Here is a 26,928-nt window from a genome sequence, read left to right as displayed (position 1 = left end):
GGGTCTGGGTTGGTATTTTGTATCTTTTTCCCTTGGCGGATGCGTTCCATCTCTAATAAAAAATTGTGCCTTGGGGAGACGGCCTGACATGCCCCGCCATCTTTAGAGGATAAACTCTCAATGGATGAGATCGAGCTACTACTACCGCTCTTTGATTCTTCTCTGGCACGTGTCCCATCGCCTCCCTGTTTCAGATTATCAAATTTGTGGGCAAACGTATAAATACGCCCTGTCCGGTAATCATTGTCGTCGCGCTTTATTTTGCGTAATTTTTTATCACGCAAATAAACTTGGTAACGACATATGACATCATCATAGACCTCATAGTTCTTTTTTATACTGTCTTTCAGGCTAGATGTATCTATTTCCCGTTCTAAATCTAGAATTTCTTGTTTCAGCATTGCAACTTTTTTCTCAGAGTGGCGGATCAGTATTTTCATCATCGTATGTGAGGCCTGCTTGAGATTCTCCTCCCAATCCCTAAGGGCATCATCATCCAAATCCTCGAAGGTTGGAAAAATTAAAATTCGTAGGCCCCTAGGAATCTTGTGATTGTCAAGATATTTCTGTAGAGTTATTCCGTCCCACCATCTGGACATCTCTAGTTTTTTTAGCCTTTCCAATTTTAGGAATTTTGCTCGAAGGCCTTCCATACTTGGTTCCTTGGATGGTGTGGCACCCACAGATTGGTTTCCACCAAATAAACTGGATGACATTTCCTCCCTAGTATCTTTTAATCTTGACATAATGTTTTATGAGATTCAAATCTAATTCTGTTGAATGGTGCGTATACAGTATATTATATTACAGTCAAATACTTTGAATCACAAAAAACTTATTCACAGTACAAATTACTTGGTTTGGGTTGTGCAAAAATGGGTCCAAAACATGAAATTTTTATACAAAGCAAAATAGGCAGTGGACCACTCAAATCCTTTGGAAGCACCAACTCAAATGTCACCAGTTTTTAAGTAAACTCAATCTTTCATATAGCGTGCAACAATCAAATACTCCCTGCCCTGAGAGTATATCCCAAATCCTTGGGAAGAATCAGTATTAAACCAAACTTTGAAATGCACAGCCAATCAATTTCAAATCTCCACCATGTGTGGTTGATAAAGTTTATGTGCTGGAATATTTTTCACAATAAGGGACGCTGTATCCATAAATGCCACAAAAGTTCAAAATTTCTTTAATAATCCAATAGGGTACCAGCCAACGCGTTTCGTTCCGTCAAGCGGAACTTCTTCAGGGCTGTGAAACAGAAAATAAAATATACAAAAAAACCCTTGTGAGTATCTCAAAATAACCCACACGTGAAATAATATGCAAACAACAATACAAATTACATATACCAAAACCAGATTAAAAACCTCATTTGCACATAAAATTGCAGCATTCTTTAACATGCACCATTTCTAGACGATCTTAAGTTTTTTTATGTATATGCTGCAAGATCAATAGGGTAAGAAACTTCCTTATATGATCACAAATTGTGCATAATTACAATAAAACCAAAGGTGAAGAACTCCCTCGCTATATCATATATTAAAAAATGAATCCACACGGATTCCTACATTTCATTTTTATGCATTAGGAAAAGCGTCCTCATTTTTCTAATCTCATGTGAATTGTCATATGTTTATAATCACCACTCAATTACATTATCAATCATATTTCATTAATTATCATCATTCTTGCTGTTGATTCAACAGAAACCACATTTTCTACATCGGCTTTTTTAAGATTATGTAGTCCCGGGTGAAACCATCTTAGATTTCTCCCCACCCTAACTGCGGATAAGGTCACTTGAAACAGTCTTGTTTAGGGAATGACCCATTTCCCAACCATCATCACAGTCAGCCCTGGCCCTACAAAAAGGCAGCAACATATCACCTCATATTTAGTTCTTATTGCTACACAACAAAGCACATAAAAAGGTCATGTAACAAGGCATAAAGTCTTCCTACCGCAAAAGATGTTGAAATGGGATGTAATTATATTCCCCCAACATTGGTAAATGGTAAACGAAGTGAATCCACAGGTCTCTATCTGGCTTTCCATTTTTTCCCTTACTGTCACCATGAACAAAAATCTTAATTCTAGAGCAATAGCACCCTTCACTGACATTCATGTAACTTCAAAGATACTCGTTATGTTTCTTCCACAGTCTCACCATGTCACAACAGAAGCATTTTCAATGTTCTTTACAACAAAGCTATAGTTGTTTCTTATTTATTTTCTGCAACTAATAATCATTGACAAAGCTAATTAGTCCTGACTTGTTGTAGCAGTAATGTTACATGTATCATATATCGGGATGCAATGACAGAAGAAGCAAAATATCAGTCGGGCGGCACAATATGCTAACACAGTTTTTCTAATTGCGTGTTTTTAACCAACACCCTTAATTACATCGGCCACAATCAGTGGTCGAAGTGGGGGGGAGTAGGGGAACTGTGGGCGGAGACTCCGAGGGCGGGGATAACTCTAGGATTGGATCAGTGGGCGGAGTCAGAGGTGTGGCCAGAATGTTTAGTATTTGTTTGGCATTTCACCGACCAGTTACAGCTTATTGTGTTATTTAATTCAACCAAAGGATACACTTTATTATTTAAGGTTTAATAGGAGTTGGCATTTAAATACATTCACAAAGTGGAATATATTTCCAATCACACAATGTCCCAAATACGCTTAAAAGTGGAATCACAAGCCAATTGTCTCCAAGCCAGGCAGTTTCTCTCATTAGCACTTCTCCTCCCTTCTTCCACAAGAGCAGTTCAAACATGAATGGCAAAATATCCTAGTTTGCAAATGTTTTCTATGTAATTTTGGCTCTGCCATATTTGCCACATAATACATCATCCACTGCATAATTTTACAGTTTTAACTTATCATTTTTTTAGCTCAAACCGAAATTTCTTTTAACTAAAAAACGTTACTTGAATTGCTGCAAAGTGGACGGCCCTTTGCAAAGGTTGACTGATCACCTTTCTCACTGCTGTATTTGTAGGTTATACTGATACTAATGAGGCAGAATCTTTGCAGAGACTTAACAAGTTAAAAATGTCTAAATAATAAAGTATAAGAAATACATTGCATTACGCTGCAGCCTTTTTTTGATGCATAATTTAGTCAACACTGCGGCATCATTTTGACCCCCATTGCTGCATAATTCAAGTGGCTCCAGAGCAGGTAGCACATGTTAAAAGTGCTTGTGCATGAAGCAGAGAGACTGTGAAGTTTGCAACCTTAGTTGGCGTGTGTGCAAATCCTGCATTGCCGATCCTTGGTGAGTTGCAGTTACTGAAACAAGGCCAATGGAGGTACCAATGGGTGAGGCGCACTGGCCTCGATGGCAGGGCCGGCTTTATTGCTGGTGGCGCCCTATGCAACAATGTTTGTTGGTGCCCCCAATGATCACCTACGCCTCGGACTCCCTCACTACCACCCTTTAACAGCACCCCTCAAGTCTCATAACCACACTCTTTCTCAGATGCATTTAACTTGATTTACAGCGCCACTCATACCAGTGTATGGTGTCAGAGCCCTTTACATCACACACACTACACAGAGACAATCATTTATATATGTGTAAATCCCTGTGTAGGAAATGTTACATAAGACAAAGGACTACAAGGGGTAGAAGCCACATTACAACCATACTAGTAGGCAGTATAGTTTAATAGCTCACTGTTCTATGTTAGGATTTTAACTTAAAAACTGCAAGTAACAATAGGATCTCTATGACAAAATCAGTAACCTATTAAAATAGTTAACATTATTTGCACTTTGTGATCTGCATGGTACATGTTCCTTGCAGCAGGCACATTAACCCTCTGTGCTACCTTTCCAGGAGTCAACCCGTCCACTAGACAAAACTCCAATCTTTCTCTAGGAAGAAAATTTATCAGCAAAGTTATCATGACATTTTTATTGTAGCTGAAAATTGCTGGAGGCCAAGAAGGAGGTAGCAAGTTTTTTTTAAACCATAATATACTTGCAAACACTACGCACCCACCCGAAATAGGTACCCAGTGCGGTCACACGGTTCGTACCGCCCTAACCTGCTCAAGGTTCATGTGACCTCAGTGACAGTCATGGTGACTGGATCCCTGTTGCTCTAGGGTGTGTTGCTTCGTAGGCCTGCCCGCAAGACTGGACATGAACTTCAGTATGGATTGTGTTGGACAGACCTTAAAGGTTAACCCACAATTGACACCACTAGGGTACACCTGCTTGTACATAGACATCAGGCTTTCTAAGGTCTAGTGGGGCCTTCTAAGGTCTAGCATGGGAATATGCTCCCTCAGTAGAGTGGTCTGGTCATGAAGGCTGAACCCGGTTCCCCAGTTCCAAATTCGGCCGCTCTGGCCATAGTGCACCATCCTCTCCCCAACTGAACACCATACTGCCCCACGGAGAGAAACTCGCACTTCCTTCAGCTACAAAGTAATTGTGCCTGCTACAAACACTTGGATGTGACTCAATTCAAATTATGCACTTGATAAGAGTAATATGCTGCCTAAAAAAAAACACTACAAGCAAGCAATGCAATGCAAGATTAAGTAAAGCATGTGAAATGAAAGCAGAAACAACACGGTTACCTTAACGATCTCTCACTCACTATTCAGAAATCAGCGAGTGGTTTTACCTGAAAAGTTAAGGTAATGACTACAGGGCTCTGAAGGGAACCGATTCACGGTCCATTGCTTATATCCTTAGAAAACGTAAGCAGTATGTTTTAAAGAAACCACTTCCATAAACACAGAGCCGTGGTACACATTTTGTTTTCCAATCCACCCATCAACCAGGTACTGCAATACATCCAGGAATGGTCACTTCCCCACCTGGGGGCAACAATGCTGTTCAAAGAAAGACGAGAAAACAAAAGTAGCGCTTCACAGCAAAGTCTGTAAAGTGAGGCTGATGTGAATAAAACCAACTGGCCACTTTGCAACTACTCTGTCTTGAGTTATTTAATTATGAATTTATTTTTCATAGTTAAAACCTTTTATTTCTCTCCATCCCGAGGCTGCACTTTGGAATAGAAAAATGTCAGAAAAAGGGCATTTCCTGCAAGAGTGTTTCTCTTTTTTGGATCCATTTCACAGGTAAGCAACTAAATGAAAGAAGGAAAGAGGTTGTGAACCGTTTCTTCTAGTCACAGATTTCAGTAATTAGGGAGCAAGACAGAAAGAGAGGGATTAATAGGAAAAGGATGGGGGGGGCAGCTGCCAGCTCAGAAAAGGACATTGTCCGTGTCTTCTCTGGGCAGTAAGGGAGAGACAGAGTCCTTTTCCTTCTCTGCCCGCCAAGAACGGCCACGAAAGCCGAGCCTTATCTGAAGGCCTTTGCTATTTCTGCCGTCCTGGGACACAGCTTCGAAAAGAAAAAGTAGAGGAATTGAATCTTTTTAATTAAAGAAGTAGAGGCACGCTGTGCCCTTCCGTTCCCGTCCACTTCGACCACTGGCCACAACCCTTTGTGAAACACCCGCCCCCCAGTTTTTATATCCCACTTAAACCCCTGGGATTGTGGCTGCTAAACTAGTATAACATAATAAAACACAGCCTGGCTGTTACCTGTGCGCGCCTCAGCCTCACTCTCCGGTGTCATTTCTAATATATATATATATGTTTCCTTCGTCTTAACTGCTTCATTGTGCTTGTGAGAAAGTGTCACTCATAGTCTTTAATATGTCACTCATAATTACATTGGAAATGTCACACATGGCAATCTGAAACGTTGGCAGCTACGACGGCCCTTAGCAGTGCCCATGATGCACAGTGTGTCTGGCCCCCTCCCCCCCAGACATCCATCCATCCATCCTTCCATGCGAGGACAAGGCCCCTTCTGGGCCTCTACAAGTTTAAAAATGCCCGCCTGGCTCTTCCCTTTAAACCTCCGTCCCTGCGGCCCTGAGTGAGCCGTCGGCGCTACAGAACACTTTATAAATCAAATCCATAAAGGTGGCTTTCTCTAAACAGACTGCTGATGCGCCTCGAGGGGCAGCAAAGATATATATTTATTTGCACATGCATGGATCAAAAGTCAGGGCCGACTTGCATGATGCAGGCCCCCACCTCCCTTGGAGGCAGCTCCCAGGCCGTGTCGTACGTGTCCAAGAGCTTCTTCCAGGTGCTCTACTGCTTGAGCAGCTTCTCCATGTCCTCGCTGCACTGCCCCCCCCTCTGCCTAGCTCGCTGGGGTATAGAAGACGACCTGGTAGCAGGTGTGGTCCTCCTGGGTGGTGGTGAAGCCCCCGGGCACGCTGACATGCTCAGCGGTGAGGATGGCTTGGACCTTGCCAGCCCAGCCTGCAGGGCCTTCCGGCCCTTGGGGTTCCGCGTCACCTCCACGTAGACGCCCAGTCTTGCGCCGCCGTCGCAGAATGCCAGGTGCACGCGCTGGCCTATCATTGGTGGCGTGGTGACGACGGCAGGTGCCGTGTTGCCTTCCGGCGGGAACGAGGCTTCTGCTTGAGCCCGCCAGCGGAGCAGAGCGATTCCAGCCACAGGCCTGCGGGGTGCCTCCTCGGGCCTGCGGGCTTCAGGCCTCGTCCTCGTCCACTGCGCTGTACTTGGCCTAGTACCTGTGCTGCAGCTGCAGGCGGTCCCAGCGCCGGCCCCCCCAGTAGTGCCTTCATCTCGGTGAAGAGGCGGTGGCTCAGGCAGCATTCGTCATCCAGGACGGCGGCCAGCTTCTCTTCACGGAGAAAGGCCCTCTGGAGCATGCGGGTCACCTCCTGGTAGTGCCCCATGTCCAGGCTCTCCAGCAGCCTCCCAGCCAGGGCCTGCAGCACCTCGGTGGGCAGCAGGCCTTGCAGATCAGGTGGGCCACCTCCTGGGGGTCTGAGGGGGCCTCCAGGCCACACACGGCCTCCAGCAGTGCAGCGCTGCACCCCCTCGCTCTCCGTGGCACTCTTGTCCACGGGCAGGTCCTCCACCCTCAGGCCCTCCAGCAGCCGCTGGCAGGTCTCCTCCAGGAGCTTCCGGATGAACATCCGGGCGCCGGGGTCATGGGCAGGAGGGAGCAACAGCAGCAGCCATCCTGGGGTCAAAGAGTCTCCCTGGCAGAGCGAGCACTAAGCAACACTGGCAGCACCACAAGTCACAACACCAACCAGAACAAGGCAAGATCACCTGGGTGGGCGTGTCTACAGAGGCAGGTCCTTTAATCTACCTGTAGAAAGCAGGATCACCTGTGCTTCACAGGCTCTAACACAGGCTGGGTGTGTCCACAGAGGCAGGGCCTTTAATCTACCTGTAGAAAGCAAGATCACCTGTGCTTCACCAGGCTCTGACACAGGCTGGTCGTGTCTACATGTGTAAAAATGTCTAAATAAGGAAGTATAAGAAAATATATTGCATTACACTGCAGCCTTTTTTTTGTGGCATCATTTAGTCAACACTGTGGCATCATTTTATCTCTCATTGCTGCATAATTCAAGTGCCCCCAAAGCCATGGCTCCCCGATGAAGAACAAATATTGTATAATGAATGAAGAGAATTGAAATGAGAATTTAAATACAGATGAAGATTTCATTAAAACCAATAAAGTGAAACAAACAAAGAAAATATTGTGATTATTCAAACAACCTCAGAGGAGGACATCAGGAGTGTACACTTAGGGGGATGCAACCAAGAGCATGACTTTAAAGCATTAATATTGGACGTACCCTGAGGGTGGATACGTCACCCCTGGAGCACCTCAAGAAAACTATGGAGCTTCTCCCAAACATCCCTTTTAACAAGGAATAAAAGTGGTCACTTTGTAAGCGTTTTACCCTGTTTCAGCTAGGTGTAACCCTCAATGAATCTGCTTTTGTTTATGACAGCTTGTGGGAGACATGCAAATACAAGTCTGTTGACGAGGCATAATGTGTAACTGTTTTATTGTATATTTATTTGCAGAAGGTTTTTTAGAAGGAAAGCCTGACCTCCATCATGCATGCCCCCACCTCCCTCTAGGGCAGCCCCCACACCTCCTCGTAGACGTCTACCTCCTGCTTTAAGGTGCTGTTCATCCGCAGGACCATGTCCAGGTGTGCTTGGCACCTAGTGCCCTGGCCCAGCTTGTCGGCTGAGTAGAAGACCACGAGGTAGCACACTGTGTATGTGGGTGGGGCTGAAGCCCCCCTGGGGCACTGACGGACCCCGCTCTGAGGATGGAACTGAGCTTCGCGCTGCCCACCAGAAACGCTTTCTTGCTTCTGTGGTTTTTAAAATTTCAATGTAGTATCCTACCTCGCAGCTGCGGTCCCCAATGGCCACGTGCACGCGCTCTGAGTTACTCTCCGCCTTTCTCTTGAGCCCCGTAGAGGTCTGCGTGAGCTCCCCGTCATCGCTCATTGGTTGTGCAGCATGTGTTCGGTGAGCCTCGGCCCCGGTGATTGGTGCTGAGACTGGGAAAGCTGCTTCTGGGTCAGGAGATCTCTCGAGGCCGTCGGCCTTGTCCTCTTCCGTCGCACTGAACTGCACCAGGTAGCCGCACTGCAGCCACAGGCCGAGCCAGTGCCGGCCCCGCAGCAGGGTCTCCATCTCTTGCAGGAGGCTGAGGCTCAGACCGGCCTCGTCGGTGAGGAAGGCCGAAAGCCTCTCAACTCGGAGCAGCACCTCCCGCACCAGGCGCACCACCGACAGGTAGTCCTTGGACCCGATTAGCCTCCTTGCAAGGGCCTCCAGCATAGCCGAGGGCAGCAGGTGGCAGCCGCAGGAGTCCGCCAGCAGGCGTGCCTACCTCTTGGGGGTCCTGCGGGGCCTCCAGGCTGCAGACGCTCTTTTGCAGGTGGCCCATGCACCACTGCACATCCTCACAGCCCGGATCCTCGTCCGCCTCCTCCTCGTCCACCCGCAGGCGCCTCAGCAGCCGCTGGCAGGCCTCCTCCACCAGGTTCCTCATGTGAACCCGGTCGGTTGCGGGTATCGGAGGGGGGATCGCTGCAGCCATGCTGAGGGTAGAGCAGGGAGCCTCGAGTCTGGGGTATGTAAAGAGCACCAGTGTCCGCACAGGCAGAGAGCACAAGTGGAACCAGAGAATGGAGTGGTGCACCACCCTTTTGTGTAAGAAGATTCTTGTTCAATAAGTCTTAGTCTTTGTTAAGTTGTCTTTGACAGTCTTATTGAAAAGCAAATCCAAAATAAAGTAAATTGTCAGCCAACGCGTTTCGTTCATAACAATGAACTTCTTCAGGACTGTGAATTTCAATATGAAAATACATAAGTATATAGACACGGACATACACGATTATATGCATGACACAGAACATAAGTGACACAGAGGTGAGTATGGAAAACGGGGAAACAGTGAGGGTGAGGTGGTGGGACTGCAGGTGCCTGTGTGGCTCAGGTCAGGGAGATATTCAGGGGGGAGCAAGACTGCGGTCAAGGGGTGAATATAGCAGGGTGAGTTTGTAGGAAGAAGGAAAGACACAAATGTTTAGATAATGAAAACATGATGCTTGTATCCTAGCATCATTAGACGCCTAAAATGTTGTCACTACAATGGAAGCTGCCTACAGTGCAAGGCCATAGTTTGAGGTGTGTTGCCCCAAGCAGTATCCTGAACATGGCACCTAGATAGAGAGAGTATCGCCCCAACAAGTTTAGACCCACACTATGGTCTGACACCTAAATGATGAGGTGCGTTCCGGGTTTTGGGATCAGACATCCATATACATTCTTAGCCTAAAATAAGGGTGTATGATCTGAGGGTTGGCTAAGGGGCTGAGCTTTGGGATCTGATGTCCCTGATTGGCTGAGAACAATAGGAGTACGTACCTTAAGGTTATGTCCTATCACATTATCAGTGAGCTCGTACAGTGCCGTTGCGTGAGCCTCTGTGATAAGGGCGAGAAAGCGGTGGATCTGGCAGAATGAAACACGAAAATGTAAGTACTGGTCTAATATACTGCTAAAACTGAGCAGGCATCAGTGCAAGGGATACTGGAAGTGTGTTGGTGCTACAGTAAGTCGTGGCCGAATACTTGGCAGTGCCGAAGGAACTGAATGCGGGTGGTTGCCTGTGTGCAGTGGCCAACGTGTGCTAAGCATGTACGTTCCATGATATTGGAGTGTCTACCATTGATTCAAGTTTATAAAGGCCCGTCTGCCCTGCTCCTGGCGTGACTGAGCCCTCGGCACTACAGAACACTTTAAAACTCAAATCAATAAAGGTGGCTTTTTCTAAAGAGACTGCTGTTGCGACTCGAGGTGCAGTGAAGACACATTTATTTATGTACATGAGCATTCAGGGCGCACATCAATGCTGCACGGTGTGCTTGGCCCCCTCCCCCCCAAGCAGACATCCATCCATGCGAAGACAAGGCCCTAAAGGGGCCTCTACAAGTTTAAAAAGGTTGACGGCCTGCCCCCAGGCGCTGTCTTGTGAGCACCTTCCTTATCTCCTCCGGGCTCTCAGGCCCCTGGCCCAGCTCCCCAGGAGCTTCCGGATGAACATCCGGGCGCCGGGGTCATGGGCCGGCATCAGGAGGGAGCAGCAGCAGCAGCCATCATGGGGTCAAAGAGTCTCCCTGGCAGAGCGAGCACTAAGCAACACTGGCAGCACCACAAGTCACAACCCCATCCAGAACAAGGGAAGATCACCTGGGTGGGCGTGTCCAGAGACGCAGGGCCTTTAATCTACTGTAGAAAGCAAGATCGCCTGTGCTTCACAGGCTGGGCGTATCTACAGAAGCAGGGCCTTTTATCTACCTGTAGAAAGCAAGATCGCCTGTGCTTCACCAGGCTCTAACACAGGCTGGGCGTGTCTACAGAAGCAGGGCCTTTAATCTACCTGTAGAAAGCAAGATCTCCTGTGCTTCACAGGCTGGGCGTGTCAACAGAGGCAGGGCCTTTAATCTACCTGTAGAAAGCAAGATCTCCTGTGCTTCACAGGCTGGGCGTGTCTACAGAGGCAGAGCCTTTAATCTACCTGTAGAAATCAAGATCGCCTGTGCATCACTGGCTGGGCGTGTCTACAGAGGCAGGGCCTTTAATCTACCTGTAGAAAGCAAGATCACCTGTGCCTCACAGGCTGGGCGTTTCTACAGAAGCAGGGCCTTTAATCTACCTGTAGAAAGCAAGATTGCCTGTGTTTCACCAGACTCTGACACAGAAAGATTTGTTTACCTTCTCTGCCCGCCCCAAATGTCCCCGAAAGCAAGCCGAGCCTTATCTGAAGGCCTGCGCTATTTCTGCCATCCTTTGGACACAGCTTCGAAAACAAAAATTAGGGGAACAGAATCTTTTTAATAAAAGAAGTAGGGGCGCGCCGTGCCCATCCGATCCCGCCCACTAGTCACAACCCTTGGAGAGACACACGGCCCCCACAGTTTTTACATCCCACTTAAACCCCTAGGATTGTGGCTGCTAAACTAGTATAACATAATAAAACACAGCCTGGTTGTTACCTATGCACGCCTCAGCCTCACTCTTCGGTGTAATTTCTAATATATATATATATATATATGTTTCACTCGTCTTCACTGCTTCATTGTGCTTGTGAGAAAGTGTCACTCATAGTCTTTGAAATGTCACTGATGGCAGCTATGACATCCCTTAGCAGTGCCCATAATGCACAGTGTGTCTGGCCCCCTCCCCACCCAGACATCCATCCAGCCATCCATGCTTCCATGCGAGGACAAGGCCCCAAAGGGGCCTCTACAAGTTTAAAAATGCCCACCTGGCTCTTACCTGTAAACGTCCGGCCCTGTTGCCTTGCTCCTGGCATGACTGAGCCGTCGGCGCTACAGAACACTTTATAAATCAAATCAATAAAGTTAACTTTCTTTAAACAGACTGCTGATGCGCCTCGGGGTGCAGCAAAGACATATATTTGCATGTGCATGGATCAAAAGTCAGGGCCGACTTGCATGATGCAGGCCCCCACCCCCATTGGGGGCAGCTCCCAGGCCGTGACGTACGTGTCCAGGAGCTTCTTCCAGGTGCTCTACTGCTTGAGCAGCTTCTCGATGTCCTCGCTGCGCTGCCCACCTCTCTGGGGGTATAGAATACCACCTGGTAGTAGGTGTGGTCCTCCTGGACAGTGGTGAACCCCCGGGCACGTTGACGTGCTCGGCGGTGAGTATGGCCTGGAGCTTGCCCGCCCGGCCTGCAGGGCCTTCCGGCCCTCTGGGTTCCGCTTCACCTCCACTTAGACGCCTAGTCTTGCGCCGCCGTCGCAGAATGCCAGGTGCACGTGCTGGCCTATCATTGGTGGCGTGGTGACGGCGGCGGGCGCCGTCTCACCTTCCGGCGGGGACAGGGCTTCCGCTTGAGCCCGCCCTCAGCGGAGCGGAGCGATTCCGGCTGCGGGCCTGCGGCCTGTGGGCTGCGGGATGCCTCCTTGGGCCTGCAGGTCTCGTCCTCATCCTCTGCGCTGAACTCGGCGTGGTACCTGCGCTGCAGCTCAGGTGGTCCCAGTGCTGGCCCCCCAGCAGTGCCTTCATCTTGGTGAAGAGGCGCTGCCTCAGGCCGCACTCGTCGGCCAGGGCGGCGGCCAGCTTCTCCTCGTGGAGGACGGCCCTCTGGAGCATGCGGGTCACCTCCTTGTAGGTCCCCATGTCCAGGCTCTCCAGCAGCCTCCCGGCCAGGGCTTGTAGCACCTTGGGGGGCAGCAGGCCTTGCAGATCAGGTGGGCCACCTCCCGGGGGTCTGCGGGGGCCTCCAGGCCTCGCACGGCCTCCAGCAGCTGAGTAGCGCAGCGCTGCACCCCCTCGCTCTCCGTGGCACTCTTGTCCACGGGCAGGCCCTCCAGCAGCCGCTGACAGGCCTCCTCCAGGAGATTCCGGATGAACATCCGGGCGCCTGGGTCATAGGCAAGCATCAGGGGAGGGAGCAGCAGCAGCAGCCATCCTGGGGTCAAAGAGTCTCCCTGGCAGAGCGAGCACTAAGCAACACTGGCAGCACCACAAGTCACAACACCATCCAGAACAAGGCAAGATCACCTGGGTGGGCGTCTCTACAGAGGCAGGTCCTTTAATGTACCTGTACAATGCAAGATCACCTGTGCCTCACAGGCTGGGCGTGTATACAGAGGCAGGGTGTTAGAAATGGGATCCCCGGCTGGCCAGGGCTCGCGCCAAAGTCAGTCAGAGACCACCTCCTCCACGTCAGGGCAAGGGAGTTACATGCCAAGATAACCCCTGCTCACCCCCTTGGTAACGTAGCACGAGCAGTAAGGCTAAACTCGGAGGCGATGTCAGTTAAGTGTTTGCGCACGCACCCCCAGCAACAACACCCAAGGCCCACCACAAAGGAAACTCCACACAAGGTTATGTAGAAAAATAGCCTTTGTATTACACCAAAACACATTAGATAAAAACACACACTTTACAATGTGCCAACAGGCACGGGCAGAATTTACAGGGGGTATGTACAAGAAAGGGCCACCTGGACCATTGTTGGGAATCAGCACTTTTAAAACTAGAAATACTGTTAGAATTAGCACTTAGAACATAGTAATAATCACTTTAGCACACAACCAGTAATCAGTAAGTACCACCTCTGCAACCCTAACCACCATAGGAAAATATTGCGCAGGGAACTAGGACCTCACTAGCACCACCTGTACTAGCAAGAACAACCACCTAAGTATCACAATACCTGTAGGGGTATAAGCACATTACACATGATGCATCACAACACATTCAGAGGTGTAGGGAAGGAAAACACATGATGCATAACATACATTCAGCGGTGTAAGAACATGGCACAGGACACATTAAAACACATTCAAGGGTGCAGCACAGGAGAACACATGATGCATAAACAACACATTCAGAGGTGTAAGAACAATTGCGCAAAAATCACATAAGCCACCACCTGTGGCAGTCCCTAGGCCAACTGGCCTTGTTGGGGCTAGGACGCCCTGTGTCCCAAAGTCAGGGGCCTAAACGTGGCAGCTGCCCACGAAGTGCTGGGCAGCTGGGGAGACGATGGGGCCAACGCTGGAGCCTCACAGGCTTTGGCGAACTGATTGCCCCCTGAGCCTCTCTGGGCTCTCTAAAACAACAATGTGGGCAGGGAGCCTCTCTGGGCTCTACACACAAAATGGCCCTCACCGTTGGAGTCCCCCTCCTGGGGACTCGAAATCTCATCAATGCCTCTGAGCCTCTCTGGGCTCAAATGAAACAAATCTGCCCCCACGAGCCTCTCTTAGGCTTGAAAACAACGTGATGCCCCCGGAACCTCTTGGGCTCAAAATCACACTGCGCCCACACGTTGGAGAGAGCACTGGGGGGGCGGGCACCGTCAATGTGCCCCGACGGCCCCCCTCTGTCACCCACACCGGGCCCACTCACCAGTGGCTCACGCAGGGATGTCTCCTCTCTCGGGCTGATCCTCCACGCTGGGGAGCTCCACTCTGCTCCCGGTCGTGCTGCGGCGGCTCTTGGGCTGCGGGGCTCTCCTTCGACCTTGTCCAGGTGTGCTTGGCACCGAGTGTCCTGGCCCAACTTGTCGGCTGAGTAGAAGACTACGAGGTAGCACACTGTTTATGTGGGTGGGGCTGAAGCCCCCCTGGGGCACTGACTGACCCCGCTCTGAGGATGGAACTGAGCTTTGCATGGCCTACCAGCAGCGCTTTCTTGTTTCTGTGGTTTTTTTAAATTTCAATGTAGTATCCTACCTCGCAGCTGCGGTCCCCGATGGCCAGGTGCACGTGCTCTGAGTCACTCTCCGCCTTTCTCTTGAGTCCCGTAGAGGTCTGCGCGAGCTCCCCGTCATCGCTCATTGGTTGGGCAGCATGTGTTTGGTGAGCCTCGGCCCCAGTGATTGGTGCTGAGACTGAGAAAGCTGCTTTCAGTTCAGGAGATTTCTTTAGGCCGTCTGCCTCGTCCTCGTCCTCTTCCGTCGCACTGAACTGCACCATGTAGCCGCACTGCAGCCGCAGGCAGAGCCAGTGCCGGCCCCGCAGCAGGGTCTCCATCTCTTGCAGGAGGCTGAGGCTCAGACCGGCCTCGTCGGTGAGGAAGGCCGCCAGCCTCTCCTCACGGAGCAGCACCTTCAACACCAAGCGCACCACCGACAGGTAGTCCTTGGACACGATAAGCCTCCTTGCAAGGGCCTCTGGTATCGCCGAGGGCAGCAGGTGGCAACCGCAGGAGTCCGCCAGCAGGCTGGCCACCTCTTGGGGGTCCTGCGGGGCCTCCAGGTTGCAGACGCTCTTTTGCAGGTGGCCCATGCACCACTGCACATCCTCGCAGGCCGGCTCCTCGTCCGCCTCCTCCTCGTCCACCCGCAGGCGCCTCAGCAGCCGCTGGCAGGCCTCCTCCACCAGGTTCCTCATGTGCACCCGGTCGGTGGTGGGTATCGGAGGGGGGATCGCTGTAGCCATGCCCAGGGTAGAGCAGGGAGCTTCGAGTCTGGGGTATGTAAAGAGCAGCAGTGTCCGCACAGGCAGAGCGGAGCAGTGTCCGCACAGGCAGAGAGCACAAGTGAAACCAGAGAATGGAGTGGTGCACCACCTTTTTGTGTAAGAAGATTCTTGTACAATAAGTCCTAGTCTTTGTTAAGTTGTCTTTGACAGTCTTTGACAGTCTTATTGAAAAGCAAATCCAAAATAAAGTAAATTGTCAGCCAACGCGTTTCGTTCATAACAATGAACTTCTTCAGGACTGTGAATTTCAATATGAAAAGATATAAGTATATAGACACGGACATACAAGATTATATGCAGGACACAGAACATAAGTGACACAGAGGTGAGTATGGAAAACGGGGAAACAGTGAGGGTGAGGTGGTGGGACTGCAGGTGCCTGTGTGGCTCAGGTCAGGGAGATAATCAGGGGGGGAGCAAGACTGCGGTGAGGGGTGAATATAGCAGGGTGAGTTTGTAGGAAGAAGGAAAGACAAAGTTGTTTAGATAATGAAAACATGGTGCTTGTATCCTAGCATCATTAGACTCGTAAACTTTTTTGTCACTACAACGGAAGCTGCCTACAGTGCAAGGCCGTAGTTTGAGGTGTGTTGCCCCAAGCAGTATCCTGAACATGGCACTTAGATAGAGAGAGTATCGCCCCAACAAGTTTAGACCCACACTATGGTCTGACACCTAAATGATGAGCTGCGTTCCGGGTTTTGGGTTCAGACATCCATATACATTCTTAGCCTAAAATAAGGGTGTATGATCTGAGGGTTGGCTTAAGGAGCTGAACTTTGGGATCTGATGTCCCTGATTGGCTGAGAACAAGAGGAGTACGTACCTTAAGGTTATGTCCTATCACATTATCAGTGAGCTCGTACAGTGCCGTTGCGTGGGCCTCCGTGATAAGGGCGAGCAAGCGGTGGATCTGGCAAAAGGAAACACGAAAATGTAAGTACTGGTCTAATATACTGCTAAAACTGAGCAGGCATCAGTGCAATGGATACTGGAAGTGTGTTGGTGCTACAGTAAGTCGTGGCCGAATACTTGGCTGTGCCGAAGGAACTGAATGAGGGTGGTTGCCTGTGTGCAGTGGCCAACGTGTGCTAAGCATGTACGTTCCATGATGCTGGAGTGTCTACCATTGATTCTGGTGGAGAATCATTAAGTAAAATAGAAAGGGCGGGGTGCAGTGGCCAACGTGTGCTAAACATGTAAGTTCCATGATGCTGGAGTGTCTACCGTTGATTCAAGCTTATAATGGCCCGTCTGGCTCTTACCTGTAAACCTCCGGCCATGCTGCCCTGCTCCTGGCATGACTGAGCCCTCGGCACTACATAACACTCTACAACTCAAATCAATAAAGGTGGCTTTATCTAAAGAGACTGCTGATGGGACTCGAGGTGGAGTAAACACACCTTTATTTGTTTGTTTTCAGGTGTATGGCTCAATAGTCAGGGTGGACATCAATGATGCACGGTGTGCCTGCCCCCGCCCACGCAGACATCCATCCATCCATCCATCCATCCATCCATCCATCCATCCATGCATCCATGCGAGGACAAGGCCCCAAAAGGGCTCTACAAGTTTAAAAAGGCACACCTGGCTCTTACCTATAAACCTCCGGCCCTGCTGACCTGCCCAATATCCTTACATTTATTTGAAGGTGCTTCATTTGAAAATATCGGGTGCTCGGCTTGGTATTTCACTTCAATATGACAGGGCTGCAGTATTTCTTAACAGTCACCTCAGAACGTGCAATGGAAACAGTTTTTCTATAAGATCACACAGTGTCTGTGCTATGTTTGTATGTTTTCTGCCATCATGTCAATAGCTGAGGAAGTTGATTGTGACACATCACACGCACCTTGGCCTGTGAATAGAGGGCACAGAATAGTCACTTATATCTTGCATCCTGGGGGATCGTTGTGAAACGTCCCAGTATATTTCCAAACTAAAGTATAAAAAACAGCACCCCCCCTTTAAATGGCGTTTGTGCTCGTAAATGACTCGCCGACAAAGCAGGCCTGTCTGTTACGTGCACGCAGCCACAAGTGTTTATTCCATTCGCACACTAAGCGCTCAGTAGTACATGTCTCTTCGGATTCTCAGAGCTGTGCACAGCCTTCCTCCTATGAAGCCTCACGCTGCTGTCTCCACAGGGGGTTGCAGTGATACAATGAGAGGAGACAGCAATGCACCAGTGCCACATAAGTGGCAATGCCACCAAACGCTACCACGTGTCATTAACGCCCAATGAGACGCCTGCCCAAAGTGGATGCTCTTATTTTAAGCTCAAATTGCTTTACACATTCATTAGATGGTAGCAGAAGCATTCAAGTCCAGTTTATTTTTTTACATCTGGAGACACCAGATGCAGCTTTTACAAACAGCCACACGCTGCCTTATGACCCCTGCAGAGTGCCAGAGAGTCTGAGAACTCTCAGCTGAGGAAATTTGTGTGAAGGATCCGACGGAATTCGAAGCATACACACCTATGCTTTGTACACTGTGTGCTACCTTGGAAGAATCAATGTCTCAAAAGTGGCCAGCCCAAATAGTTGTGTTTTTGCCAGCAATTCTTCAAGACTATGGTTGAATTCTGTTGACAAGGTGGGTTTAAAGAGATCTAGAGTCTGGGGCTCTTAATGCCCAATAATCTACCTTCAAGTTTCTGCTGACTGGATGTTTGTTGGTGAATCAGCTACAAGAAGGCTGGCTGTAGGGTTCTATCTAGAGTCTAATGTGTATGATGACCCCCTCCGATGGCGCAGAGTAGCGTTGACGACCCTGACTAGGCCCAAGCTAGAGGGGGGGATGGCGGTGCCGGATTTTGAGCTGTACTATCTGGCAGCCCAACTGCAGGTACTGACGCAACATGTGGCCAGGGAATTCAGAGGTCCGGACATTACTAGGGGGCAGGGTATCCAACGGCATGTCTTATCGTACATTATCATGCAACAGAAGCTGGAGGTGCGGGACCTAACGCTGGAAAAAAAGACGCTCAGACTCTGCTGGAACAGGAGCCTGAAGAGAGCGGATATCTCCCGAGCGTACGCGCCGGAGATTCCGCTAGGGATGCTGACCGCGCTGCCGCATGGGGGCGTCTGGTCCCCGCTATCGGACTGGGAGGAACTAGGGCTGCAGGTAGTTGGAGATCTATACATCGAGGGGACACTGGCCCCGTTCCGGGAGGTACAGGACAGGTTTGGTCTGCCAGACGGGGATTTCCTGTTGCATGCGGCAGTGATCGCGGCAATGCAAAAACACTGGAAAGGGGGGCTGGTGGAACCGGAGACGACTATGGTGTGCCAATACGTGGTTATGGCTGCGGGCACTACCAAGGCGGTTACCTGCCTCCATAATAGACTACAGCACGAGGGTCTGGCCCCGCTGGGGGCACTGAAGGCAAATTGGGAAGCTAGTATAGGTAGGCCCATTCCGGATGTAGTCTGGGGCCATGTTTTGGAGCGAACCTGGAAGGGAACGAGGAATGCCCGATTCCAACAGATACATTTTTTCATTGTTCATAGGGCTTACCTGACCCCGGAGAGGATAGCGAGATATTTTCGGGTACGGGACGCCGTATGCCCGAGATGTTTGGCGCCTGAGGCGGACTTAGATCATTTGCTGTGGGGGTGCCCGGGACTAGGGTCATACTGGCATGACGTGGGAGACCTCCTGAACGCAGTTACAGACAGGGAGGTGGATTTTGATATGGCTGCATGCTTGCTACTGTGGTTCCCTCATACAAAGCGGACGAAAATCACTAACAAATTTATCGATCTGGGCCTTATGCTGGCCCAGAGGGAGATTACCTGGCACTGGAAGTCTAAAGAGGGACCATCGGTGAAGCGGTGGATGCATGAGCTGTTGAAATGGGCGGGCTGTGAGAGTGTCATCAGACTGCGGCAGGCTACCAGGAGTGCCACTGATAAATGCATGGATGTGGCGAGAGCGTGGGAACTGATAGTGCAGGCGCTGCGCGACTATGTGGTAGGAGGCGAGGCTGATGTTGGTGAGCACTAATTGGAAAGGACTGCATGAAGCATTACTATACGGTAGATTCTACTGAGCGATGTCGTGATCTGGTTTTACTGTAATTTATGTACACTCGCACTAGCAGCAGCTGGGCAAGGGGGGGAGGGCAAGACACACTCACCTCGGGGTAGTTGGGATCACCATGCGGGCCATAAGGTGTTTAGGTGCTGGGATCTAGTGGTAGGTTGCAGATTAGGGTCCCTAGAAGACTATCCCTAGAGGACAGGGAGGCGCGCGAACTGTGTCCTATGGCTGGTCACCATTACCATATATGATAGGTTGCCATCACATTGGTTCCGGCGCCAGGGCTGGTCCTGGAACTATCTCGTTGTGAATGGGTTGTAAGGGGAGTTGTTGTTAGGGGGATTAAAAGCGGAAACTGTGTATCGTAGATATCTGACTATTTATACAGGGCGGGCACACTGGCGTATCAACATCTGTGAGACACCCCACGCCGCCTGACCTCCGGGTTGTGGGCTGAATGGCTGTGTATGTTATTGTAGTTGGATTGGTTACTCAATGATGATCTAAGTGTACTGCCTGTCCTGATTTGAGATTTTTGTTCAGAATCCGCAATAAAAACCTATTTAAAAAAAAAAAAAATGACCCCCTCCGACCACTGTCTCCAGTCCTGAAATATTCACCAACAAATTATGAATTTCAGGTGCGTGAATCTAAAATCTATAAAAACAAAACAAGCATTTTCACCCCGGCCCAGAGACACCCCTGGCTCTGCTTTCACCCGGTCCCGCTCGCTGCCGGGACCGGGGCTGGATATGCAACTCAACCCTGGTCAAAGTCATTGGAAGACGGGAAGCTGACGGCACTGTGGGACCATGCTACCGTCCCTGCTGTATCATCTTAGTGGGCCGCCTCCATCTTCCTGCCGCGCCCCAGGACAGCAGGGCCGCAGCACCTTCGGAGTCCTTAGCTGGGCATCCGCTCCACCAGGGCCACAGCCGGGCGGGCAGGGACTCCCGTGGGCTGTGATCAAGTGGGGAGGCAGCTGCTGGTCTCCGAGCCGAGGGGGTCGCTCTGTACCGAAACATGCCGCGCTCGGGCCCTGCCTCCACTCCAGGCCCCGGTCTCCAGTGACGGCGAGCGGCGTGTAGGCCCCAGATGGCGTTCGCGATGTCAGGCAGTTTTCAACACCGCTTCAGGTACGTCTCCCCACAGCGGGAGCTCTGGTAACTTAATATCTATATCCCCAGGTCAGTAGCCGCCGAGATCTCTGTGTATAGAGGATGATTCCCCCGGGAGGGTCCGGAGCACAATCAATCTACGACCGCCATCTTAGATGGCTTGCCACGCCCCTTAGCGGTCACTTTGACACTATGTTTGTTATGACGTTAATTTTGGATTCAGGGACCTGCCATAATAAATATATGACTGTGATCCATCATACTTAAATATCCTGAGGATAACGGAAATAATGTAAATATGGTCTGATACATTACAATCGTAAATAGATGTATGAGGAGGGATCGGTCACTCTGACATGGGATTGTATTGTATTTTACTGAAGAGACTATCTAATCATAAGTTTCTTTTATGTTCAACTGTTCCAATATCGCTTCATTAGAGTGCCTCTACGCATACTTTCGTAAACAAAACGAGTCCGTTTTTTGGCTCACTGCTCATTAAAACTGCAGTGATTTACTACATATCCCAATACACCGTGTTTTGCTATGACGTCACATTTGCACACCAAAGCAAGTTCAAACAGGTGTATGTTATTAACCGAGTGTATTTAAACAACGTGAAAAGACCGAGATTTCTGTAGACAAAACCACAGCAGGGACGGGAACGGACTACGACGAATTACATAAGTTAGTATGACTTGGGATCTCTGTTGTGATTTTTATCTTTGCTAATCTCCTGAGCTGCCGTTAATTAGAGGTAGCTCACCGCGGGTGTTTTCCTTATTACTTCAAGGATCGTTTCAAACATTATTTTGCCGTCTGACTAAGTAAACTTGCAGAGGCTTCTTCTCTCCTGTTACTGGGGGAGAGCATGTATTCCAAAACTAGAGTGTTGTTTTCTAATGTCGGTATTTGTGCATTATAACCTGCCCAGCATGCTCTGTCTACATTTACGATTAGGCGCTCGCGACACTGGCTAGTTTTTAGTCTGTGTAATATATCCTGCCCAGTTTGCTCTTTCTACATTTACCATAAGGTGCTCGTAATACTTGCTAGTTATTTAGTTTGAGTTAACGCTTCTACAGTGATGGGTCTTTTTACGACTTTGAGCACTAAGTATATTGATTTACACATCTTGAACTTTGTATAATGGCATCTGTGAAAACGCATAATTCCAAATAAAATATGGAGAAACCAGACGGTTTTGGAGACTTCTTAGTCCTCCGTATGTGGGGGGTCTATATCTCCAATGAAAGATATTCAGAGGTTTGCTCCTCTTGACAGGTGCAAGCTACGAATATAATTAACATATCAATAGCAGTTACTCTATTTGTATGTGATTGCTTGCTCTTTCTGTTTTAGATTTTACTTTTTAGTATAAATCAGATAAAATACTTTCTACCTATATATTTGTTTAGATGTTTTCCATTGGATAATAGGACCATTAGAAGCTGGTCCACAGGAGGAACTTTCCCTGTCACGATATAGGGGTACAGACTACAATTACCTTTTTATAGTAAGCGATATAGTTTATCTATACGAGCTGTACCACGGATGTGATAATACTGCTCATACTATAAAATGTACCTTCCCTAGAGCATTCAGATATATATGTATATGATAATAATTTTTGGACAAATAAAAAGAGACATGGGTGGTAAAAAAAAAGGGGGGGTAGTGATTTTATGACTGTCTACTGTTATGACGTGATAAGATTTCTTTGAAGCTCATGACTAAGTTGGATGTACCTGTGGTAAATTTATGGACCATTACATCAATGGCCTCTATGATTTATGTCATATGTATAAACTTTCTTTGTATTTAGGACCATTAGCAATAATGTGAACACAATAATGAACTATGCACCTGGCACGTTTCTCTGTTGTGTAATTCTGTAAATCTTGACTTAGATATAAAACTTTATTGGCATAGTACACGATATGGATGTTGCAGCGACTTTAGCCAAGAAAATTACACGTTGAGGTACGATAGATTTGCTATATTATTAAGGTCCATATATACATTACGTCTATATTCATGCAGAAGAAAATATGTTTATATAAAAGGTGCTAAATCTGTAAATGATAGATTAAATAACTAGCAATATTTCTAAATTCTGTACTCCAAGAATAAGATAGAACTAGGAAGCTCTGTTAGTGCCTCTACTCCCGATAGTACTCGCATGATATCTTGTTCTATCCCTGTGATATCATAATAATGAATTTGTGATAGACTTCCCAAGAACATTTGATTAGAAAGGCCTTTTTGAAGGAGTTTTACGGAAATATAACCCTACAATGAAGTTGGAAATATTACCTATAGGTAGACTATGGGATTACTGACACTTGGTGTTGGTTATTAATTTTGTGTTGTATATATATGTATATTTTATAGTAAAATGTATTTTTCTACACAATTGCTTTCAGCCCTGAAGAAGTCACGGATGTGACGAAATGCGTTGGCAACAGGCAATTCTGTAATATTTTAATGGAACATTGAATAAAGAATATTTGATACCTTCTATCAAGACTCTGACATAGTATATCTGTGGGAAGTTTCCAAATGATTTTCTATCAATATTGTGACTTATAGAATTCTGTCAATATAAGATTGATACATATACCTTGGTGCGGGTCATTTTCTGTTCAATGTTTGTAAAGTCAAATGAAATTCGAAAAAAAGGAAGTTCGCCACGATTTGTTTAATGCAAAGTTTGTATAGAACTCAGCCAGCCGACACGTGTTTCGTCAAAGCCCAATCAGCTTTGACTCTAAAGAGCTGAAATTGGAAGAAAAATTACTTGCTCAGTGCAATACAAACTAACATATATTATGCCACATCTTGACCAAAACTGAGAAAGTTAATAAGGTTCTGCCAAGCTGAAACTAGTATGTGTCATGCCTAGTAGGCAAATGGCACCAAAGTTGCCAAAGTACAGATGAAAGACATCACCAAATAGTGAGATCTGCATAGCGGTACGTGGTACATGCACAAAAGATGAACAAGACACTAAGTGCAGTAAAAGAGTATGGTTTACCATTACTGACCCATGCATATAAAAAGAGAAGTGCAGGTGAAATCTAAAAAAAACTAAAAATCTCTACGCGGACTTCCACCCTAGTGCTACCATGGCGAGAGAAAAAAGCATGGATTGCGGGGAAATATAACGTGCGAAGTAGACCAAGCACACATACCCTCGTCCGAGACGACGGAAACAGTAATCTGGATAAGACAAAAATGGAATGAAAAAAATATAAGTATATAATGGATTTAAGTCGTACTCTTTAATAAAAGAGGACTCAGCCACAAAAGGTAAAGGACGGTAAAAAAGAGGGGGGTGGGAAACTTACCCCCTTGCCGGTGATAATTCCAACCCGGTTGGGGGTCTTAAGAAACAGGAAACGAAATAAACGTATGTCAATCAGAAATCTTCACTGTGGGGAAGAGGGAATGACTGATGAAATAACTGTGACCATCTCAAGCTCAAAGTGAAATAAACCAAAAAGATGGAGGGACATACCTGGGTTTGGAAGAGAAATTAAGAGGAATCCAAATCTCAAAAACCAAGAGATGGGTATATCCAGAGCTACAGGTTCAAACATACGGGGTACTTCACTGAAATAATGAAACTTAGGAAGTAAGGGGAGGAGACCTATGAGGGAAGCTAGCAGAGGCTAAGACTTATCAAGCCACCGATAAAAAGCATATACTGTGAGAAGTTGGTCTGATATGTGATGTCCACTATTCTAGTGGGCACCCTTTATTTATCAGTCCAAACAACCCTTATGGTGATGGTTGTAAAGTCAACCTTATAGACCAGCTATCCTAGTGGTAGCATGGACAAAGCAGTCTTAGGCTAAAACTTCAGAGAGCATGTGAAGCCAGCTGTTTTACCATATGTAACCCCTTGAATACCAAATGAAAGGACACCACACAGGTTATATATAAAATATATATGTATTTATTACTAACACAACCCCTCTGAACTCTTTATGAGGTCAGATGCACAAGCACATAACAAGTTACTTAATTATCATACAATAAGTTTCACAATATACAGGCAAGCCCTAGGGGCGTTGCAAACAATATACTAAAATAGTGGTATAAGAACCCCGTCACAAACAGGGAATAGGCCTAGGGAATCACTGGGGCTACACTGGACTACCAAAGGTTAGGAAGTCGGAGGCCCACGGGAAGCGTGTGCAGTTTCTAAACACACACGCGAGTTACCATGAGGATACAATGGGAACGTAAAAGTTAAAAACTAGTTGATTTAGGACACTTCCGGATGGACTAGGACAAAGCTACTTGAAACTGGGACACTTGGATAGTTATTTCCCACAGGAGCACCGGAGTACTCGCGTTACCTCACCCACAGGAGCCGGGTGCATAGGTGTCAAGTTGTGTCGGATTTCATCGCTGAATCCTATGGAGACCTGTAAAAAAGATGCTGCAGGCGACCAGGAGGAAGATGTCCGGGTGGATCCAAGGGTGGATCTAGGATGTGAAGAACCTGAAAACAGAGGGGACAGAGTCTGGGTCACTAGCCAGTGACCAGGAAGGAACCAGGCGATGTTGTGAAGCTTGTCTCTGCAGCCATGTAGACCAGGAGGCGTCAACGACAACCAGGAGCTGGATACGGACTGTCCCACAAAGGATCTCGCTGATGGCGGTGTCGGCTTCCGGATTGGAGTCAACAAGCCTTGGCAAAGGCAACCCATGCAGGAATCGAAGACTGGCTTCTGTTCGGATCAGCAAGGTCTGGGGGGCTTCTCCTTTTCATAGAAGCAGGAGCACGCCTGGAGCAATCAGGCAAGCAGTGTAAGTTCATAGGTTCACCTTCACAGAGGCCACTAGCCAATGGGCAAGTGACCGCAAATGCCCGTCAAGCATAAAAACAACAGCAGGCCCCACGTGACACTCATGGAGTGTGGAAGGCTGTGCATCGGTGCAAATGTAGTTCAGGGCTGGGGCTTCTCAATCCTCAATGCACAACTTTGAGGGTGCCTCAAAAAGCTGCACAATTAGCAATAAGCAGGATTTCCAAGATGTCCGGTCCCACGTCTCTCGTCGCCTCCACGGGTCTCAGCTTTCCTGTGGATGTGGATCGGGGTCAGAAAAGTCTGGAAGTTCAGTTCCTGTCTGGCTCTCTGCTCGGGCTCCAGCGGGAGCGTCGAGGAAGCAAACAGGCAAATCAATGGTGGTGCCTGTTTGCACAGGGTGGTCACTCCTTGACCACAAGAGAGATTCTTCAGTCTTCTAGTTGCAGTAGAATGTCGAAGGTCCAGAGTTTTGTTTTAAGTTTCAGTTCAGGATAAATATAAAGTCTCTCCACTCAGCTCCTACCTTTATATTAATCAAAGGAGCTGGATTACCTGCTAGGTCCCTCCTATGGGTGGGACCAGGGAAGGGGGTGGTTACACCCCTTTCCCTTTGTCCAGTTTCGCGCCAGAGCTGGGGGTGGAGTGCCCCAGCAACTGGTTTGAACCGGGCTATGCATGGAGCACCTTGTGTGCCCCAGGCAGTGTCTCATTTCATTCAGCCCTCCCTGCTCCAATACACTATCGCCTGTCTGGGGTGGTGCTAGCAACTCCAAAGGCAGGAAATCTATTGTCCAGGCCTCCCTCGCTGGAAGGACTCCCAGCAGCAGGAGGTCAGACTTGTGTCTGTGGCAGCAGCATCCATTTTGTGATGCTGAGGCTCTGGTTATTTTTAACTGGGATTAACAGGAACAACATGTCTTCTCCCTCTAGAAGGGTGGAATGCTACCCCCGTCGCCAGAACTAGCGAGGGGGTAGTATTCCAAAGTGTTGGACACCTTACACGACATGTTTCGATAAAGCCAAACCAAAGTTAGCAATAACCGCGAGGATTATAATGCACTTAAGAGTATATGGAATGGCTATATCATAGAACAGCTATAAGAACATGGTTCCAAAAGCTGCAGACCGGCTCAGCTCATGCTAGAGCCTCATCTCACATAAAAGCAAGCACTCTGCCTTCAGGATTGTTAAGGCCTGTCATAGGAGTGACTTATAGGTGTATATGTGTCTATGTAGGGTTAGATATAGGTATACTATATCTAAAGCAAAGGGTGACACCACCTTGCCCCAGCTGAGTGATCAGCCAGTGGTGTCAGTTTGGATGGCCAGCCAGGGGTGGCATAATATATGCTGCAGCCCCTGGTAGGCCTTGGACGCACCTATGCCTAAGGTACACTATACAGGGGCTCACAAAGGTGACCCAATTCCCAATTGGTTATGTACCTAAAGTACATGGTTTGAATTTAGAGAGAGAACAGCTGGGCTGTGGGTCTGATTAGCAGGCCCACAGCCACATTAAAGTCGAAAACCAGTAAAGCAAAAGCAAAAAGTGGAGT

The sequence above is a fragment of the Lissotriton helveticus genome, chromosome 10 (genome assembly GCF_964261635.1).
Source record: "Lissotriton helveticus chromosome 10, aLisHel1.1, whole genome shotgun sequence".
NCBI classification, from domain to species: domain Eukaryota; kingdom Metazoa; phylum Chordata; class Amphibia; order Caudata; family Salamandridae; genus Lissotriton; species Lissotriton helveticus.
Note: the sequence above shows the minus strand (reverse complement) of the source record.